This window comes from Rana temporaria, chromosome 5 (assembly GCF_905171775.1).
Source record: "Rana temporaria chromosome 5, aRanTem1.1, whole genome shotgun sequence".
NCBI classification, from domain to species: domain Eukaryota; kingdom Metazoa; phylum Chordata; class Amphibia; order Anura; family Ranidae; genus Rana; species Rana temporaria.
In genome coordinates this window covers 289,996,002-290,003,002 of record NC_053493.1, presented here as the reverse complement: position 1 = coordinate 290,003,002, position 7,001 = coordinate 289,996,002, and positions in this window count along the sequence as shown.

Genomic DNA, 7,001 nt, shown 5'->3' with positions numbered 1-7,001 from the left:
TTGCATCTACGATCCGTCGGATCAAACCCAGATGCTGTCGTATCTTGGTTTGAGGATTCAAACTAAAGATACGACGCAGGAAATTTGAAAGTACATCGGCGTATCAGTAGATATGCCGGCGTACTCTCACTGTGGATCTGGCCCTTTGTCTTTAAAAAAGAAAAAGAAAAAAGCTTCCTTAACTACTTTATCTGCCTCTAGAAAATCAAGAGTGTGAAGTTGGGTCCCAATTCCTCTTTCTTCTGATCTGTAGTGTAGAAATGGTTCTCCTTGCAATACAGACGTTGCTTCTTGCTGATATGGATGCTGCCCAATGGCTGACAGATCTGTCCATCCCAGGGTGCTGTAATCTTCCAGCAACGATGTCATAAAGGCACAATGCAAGGGGCTTAAACAAGACCAATTGACTGACCTGGAATGCAGCTTCTGATCACTGTTCCCAATTACAGGAATAGGCACCATGGATCATCATGTAAAAATGGGCTCAGTTAGGTAAGTAAAAGAGGATGTTAGAATATTTTTTTAACTAGCAAAAGGTTAGGAGTTAGTGAGGAGGGAGGGGCCTGATGAGAGTGCGCGTCAGAACAGGCTGCTAGCTCTGAGCAGCTCCGTGGGCTCCATGGGTCCCTCCGGCGTGCGCTAGGCTGTGTCTCTTCCCTACCCCCCGCTGTGCCTCTCCCCCTGCTTCCCCCGCCCCTCCTTCCGCCGTGTTACCTTGGCGCCGCGCCGTGGGGTTCTCCCGGAGTCTTGGAGTGTGGAGTCCCGGCTTGGGCGGGCGCTGGAGGGGCTGGGGGGCTGGGGGGCTCGGGCTCGGGTTCCGTTCGGGCTCCGTGTGCTGGGCGTGCTGTGGGGAGTTGTGAGGAGTCGGGAGGAGGCGCAGTCTGGCTCGGCTGGCTCGGCGTCTGACTCGGCGAGGTTCATCAACTGAATATTGGAAATGAGAGGTCGCCCAGTAAGGGGTGCTGTGGCAAACGCCCCCAAAATAAGCGCCAGTCCAGGTACTATAAAAAAATACATGACACAAGACACTTCTAAAGACTGTCCTAGTGAAACATCTGGGGCAAAAAGCAGACTATCAATGGGCCAACAAAAAAATGGACAGAGAAGGTACTCTGAAACAGTGACAATCAGAGAGTCTGAGGAGGTTGTTGCGGATCCACATGGTACCACCCATAAAGATTTACCCCCATCAAAAACAGAGCTACTAGAGATGTTTTCGCGACTAGAACTATCAATCTCACGAATGGAGCTCTCGTTAAAAAATGAGATAACGATTGTACACGATGACATGAGTCATTTACTGAGAAGAGTGGAAGAAACTGAAGAAAAACTGGATAGTCAAGCAGCTGAGGTGTCTGAGTTAAAAATGCAAATGAAGGAATTACAAATAGAACAAAGGAACTTGAGGTACCGAATGGAAGATCAAGAAAATCGGAACCGGAGGAAAAATTTGAGGATACGCGGTCTGCCCGACCTGGAAGGAGAAGACCTCCAAGTAAAACTTGATAAATTATTCGGCCACATTTTGGGTAAAATAGAAACGGAAAAAATCAAATTTGAAAGAATTCATCGGATTAGAAAACCCGCGGAATTGGCAGCGGGAATACCCAGAGATGTGATCGCAAGATTTCATAATTTCCAAGATAAAGAACAGATTTGGCAGCGTCTTAAAACCATTAGGCCGGTAACATTCAACGAGACCGAATTACAGATCTTTCCAGACCTTGCCACCGAGACCCTCTCTAGAAGGAGAGTACTAAAACCACTACTCGAACATTTAAAAATACATGGTATCCAATATTCTTGGGGTTACCCAGCGTGTCTAATTGGGAAGAAGGAGGGCAGGTCCGCGACCTTAAGGTTCCCTGAAGAGATGACTAAGTTCTGTACGAGACTGGACATCCCATTGATAGAGATACCTGGTTGGAATGAACCACAAGAGAAGATATCACCTATACCGGGCCATCAGACATGGAACCTTATTCCAGGAAATAAAAGAGGAAAATAATTAAGAAAAATACCCACACAAGATAAATAATAAAAAACGAAGACGATGAAGTGGGGGCTGGGGGGTGAGGGGGGTCGGGGGGGGGGGGGGGGGGGGGGACCGGCTGGCGTGGGCCCGGGGTGTCCTGGGGTCCTGGGGCTGCTCACCCACCCCCAGCCTTTTGGTTGGGGGGAGGGCGGTGGCAGTTCGGATGCAGTCACACTCGCAGAGTTCAACCTCTGGGGCGAGAACCGTGGGCCGGGTGGAGTAGGTTGGCCACGGATCCAGGTGCCTATATAAGGCCGTAATGCCCCTATTGGTGGGGGAAGGGAGGGAGGGGGGGCGGGCTAGGGTGAATGGAGGGGTCATAGTGCAGAGTAAATGGGGGGAGGTGGGGGGGTGTGGGAGAGGGTTTGGGGGGGAGTATCTCCGGTTATCAGTTTTAGAAGTAAGCTGCCTGTTATGGGTTTGCCTCGATGCGTATTGGAACGCCTGCCTATGTAAGAGGACGAGTGACATGATTCAACTTTTGGCAACCGAATACAATAATATCAATGTAATGGGAGTGGTCGTGGGGCGAGTGACTACCTAGTTGATACTATGGGAACCCTAAAAATACTCTCATATAACGTAAGGGGATTAAACTCCCCGTTAAAAAGGGGTAATATTTTAAGAGAAATTAAACATCTTAAAGCAGATATAGTACTCATACAAGAGACACATATCTCGCAGGAATCAAATCTTAAAATAAGCTCACCGGATTACCCATTATGGTACTACGGAGACTCTCCGACTAAGCTGGCAAAGGGGGTCGCCATAGGGTTCGCTAAGGAAGTTAGATTCGTCCTGGTAGAGAGAAAAGCAGATCCCGAGGGGCGGTATCTCCTACTTAGGGTAAAATTAAATGAAGTGGATTATTCTATTGCGAATATTTACTGTCCAAATAAGAACTCCATGAGATTTCTTAAGGGGGCTATCGAGATGTTCATGGACTTCAGGATAGGCAGAGTAGTTGTGGCGGGCGATATGAACCTCTGTCTGGATCTGGATCTCGATTGTACGTCCCGTGCACAGCGGACTGGAGACGTACAAAGAAAATTACTTAAAAAAAAATTACAACAACTCCAATTGATAGATGTTTGGAGAATACAGCATCCGAAAACACGTGATTACTCATTCTACTCCGCCGTGCACGGGACGTACTCTAGGATCGATTTTTTCCTAGTGGATCATAGCTCATTGGACGTAGTGACAAGCTCGGGAATTGGGATAACTACCCTGTCGGATCACGCGCCAGTTTCAATTAATTAAAAAATCGAGGGAGCCCCCAAAAGTAACATCAAATGGAGACTTAACGAGGATTTAATACAGGATGAAGAGGTTGTAGAAAGGATAAAACAGGAATTAGAATGGTACTTCAAGACAAACTGCTCCGAACACATGTCTGAAGCACTAGTTTGGGAAGCTCACAAGGCCTACATTAGGGGCATACTGATCGCAATTGGATCAGCGAAAAAAAAAGAAACCAAGAAGAAATATGATGAGTTATATAAAACTATCTTGGTTCTTGAACAGACCCATAAACTAACAGGAGAGCATGAAGCGGAGCGTACCGTTATTTTAAAAAGAGAGGAATTAAGAGATCTTATCGAATATGAAAATAGAGCGGCATCCTATAGACGTAAGAAAGAGAAGTTTCAATGGGGTGACTTGTCGGGTAAATACCTAGCAAAAGGGTTTCAAAACAAATCTAAGGGTAATTTTATAGAATGTATTCAAACAGGCAAAGGGAGTAAGGTATATACAACATCAGAGATCGCAAGAGTATTTCAAGAATACTATGGGAAGTTGTATTCGCTATCACAAGGGGACACCTCGGAAAAAATTAAAAGGAGAAGTGTTAATACAAAAAAAATTTTAAGTAGCACATGTTTAAATAAAATACCAGATGACAAAATTAGTTTTTTAGAAGAACCTATAACGGAAATGGAAATTCGTAATAATTTAAAGGAGTCACCTAAGGGGAAAAGCCCAGGCCCCGATGGGCTAACAATTACATATTACCAAAAGTTCAGTGACATTCTGATCCCCAGGATGTGCTCTTATTTAAACGGTATTGGTTTAAACTGGGATATTCGGCAAGAGGCATTAGAGGCCGCAATTACAGTAATCCCTAAGATAGGTAAAGATCCCTCCTTATGTTCTAGTTTTAGACCCATCTCGCTATTAAATGCAGACGTAAAATTGTTCGCCAAAATCTTAGCAGGGAGAATGAAAACAATCATGAAAGATTTAGTACATACTGATCAAGTAGGCTTTGTCCCCGGGAGGGAAGGCAGGGACAATAGTATTAGAACACTTCTGTTGACACAGATTATAAAAGATAGTAAATCCCCAGGTCTACTCCTGTCTATAGACGCCGAAAAGGCTTTCGACAGGGTAGACTGGGGATTTCTATTGAACACATTGGAGTTTATCGGGATCGGTCCAAAAATGATGAGGTGGATAAGCGCCCTGTATAAACACCCAACGGCAAGAGTTAAGGTGAACGGGACATTATCTGGGACATTTGAAATGTTCAATGGGACTAGACAGGGATGCCCCCTGTCCCCCCTTTTATTTATTTTATCTTTGGAACCATTGCTGGCCGGGATTAGAAATAACCCCGACATCAGGGGGATACAAACAAATGATGGGGAACATAAACTTGCAGCGTTCGCCGACGATATCTTATTATTTATAACGAATCCAACTATAACACTCCCGAATCTATTAAAAACCCTCAAATTGTACGGAGATGTAGCTAATTTCAAAATCAATCCTTTAAAATCAGAAATCCTTAATATTAGCGTGAATCCACAGGACGTACTGAGATATAAGCAAGAGTTTCCATTTATTTGGAGAGATACCGAGATAAAATATTTGGGAGTTAATATTACATCATCCCCTGACTTAATCTACTTACAGAATTACATACCATTATTAAATGATATTAAAAAAGATTTAAAGAGAATCGCATTGAGACAAAGATCCCTACTAGGGAGACTAAATTGTTTTAAAATGTTTACTCTCCCTAAAATATTATATATAATTCAAATGTTACCAATCGCACTACCGGGTGCTTATTTTAAAATACTAAAACAGTTATTAAATAGGTTTATATGGCGGAACAAAAAAACACGCATAAGTATGGAGGTGTTAATTAGAGATAAGGAACATGGTGGTTTGGGGGTACCTGATATTTACACATATTATATGGCCATTCACATGGCACGGGTGGTTGATTGGGTTAGAGATAACAAAGAGAAAAGATGGGTGAGATTAGAAAATTGTTCAAATAAGTCACTGTTAGGAAAAGAGATTTGGATACCGCCACATTTTAGACAAATAAATCCGCACTTGCACAAAATCACATTGGCATCCATGTCTATATGGGATAGGGCACATAAAAAACATAGATGGGGTTATAACTCCCCACTAATCCCTTTATTTGACACAAATTTTTTTGTACCAGGGAAAATGGACCTGTTTGGTAACTGGATTAAAAAACCAGATGTACAATTAAAAGACATATTAAAAGACGGCAAAATTCTTACCTACCAGGAATTAAGTAAAAAAAAAGAACTGTTTGAGTTGAATAGGTGGCGATACTTGCAGCTGACGCATTTTGTGGATTCCTTCCCCTCCCCCTTGAGGTCAGACAGATACTTGCTCCCTTTGGAGCGTCTGTGTTTGGCACCAAGGGGAAGGGGCGCGATATCCGCAATTTATAAAATACTGATGGGATTGAAAGACTCCGGTCTCCCTCCTTATATTAACAAATGGGAAGAGGAATTGGGAACGGGTAAAACCGAGATAGAGGTCAGGAAAATATTAAAAAAGACGCATACGACCTCACTTAATTGTGCATTGATCGAAATGAACTTTAAGTGTTTAGCACGATGGTATATAACCCCGGCCATAGCACACCGCTATCAAGACGACACCTCCAAATATTGTTGGAGGGGCTGTCTTGAGGTGGGCACTATGTCACATATATGGTGGACCTGCCCAAAAATTAAAATATACTGGAATAATGTATTACTAATAATTGAGGAGATAACCGGAATTAAAATTCCTCCTGACCCATGGATCTGCCTGTTTCATGGGACAGAAATGTCAACTAAACAGTACATGAGAACCTTGCTTCCCCATGTACTAGATGCAGCAAAGAGTCTGATCCCCAAACAATGGAAGGACCCTATGAGCCCGACAGAGAAGAGCTGGTTTTGTAGAATTAATGATATATATTATACTGAACAGCTCAGGTACATGGGAGAGGAGGGAGAAGGCGGATTTAAACGGAAATGGCAGGATTGGGTTAATTTTAAACTCGGACCAAGGTATATAGATAGGATGATATAGTGTAGGTAGGTGAACAGGCAAAGAGCGATTCAATAGGAGACAGAATTCCGGAGATAGGGGAGGGCGGGAGGGTGGGGATAAGGGTTGGGGGGGGCTTGAGGGAGGGGCGAGGGTTTGTTCGGCTTGGGGAAACTAATGTATCTATTTATGTATTTAAGTATTTTTTCCTTTCTCTCCTTTCGTACATTTATTGACACATATTTAAAAAAGCACTTTTGCAATAACAAAGAAAAAAAGAAAGAAACAACAAATAAAAAAAAAAAAAAAAAAAAAAAATCTTTTCCAACCATGATGCGAACTAAGGAGACTGCGAACTGAACGCAAATTGATTGAGTATCTTGATAGTTCTCTGAGGCGGATAAAAAAAAAAAAAAAAAAAAGGAGTTAGTGAGGAGTGGGACATTTGGATTTTTTTTCCACCAGTTGAGTTTTTGAAACATTAGGGCTTCTGGATGTTCTAGACTAGTTCTCCCTATAATTGCCTTTCTATCAGGATGAATATCCATTGGACAGAGAATATTGGACTTTAGTATGTGGTTGTCCAGGGGTCAGGCTTGAAGACCAGTTGCTATAGCAGTTGGGTAGCTCACACAGAAACCAGCAGGATAGG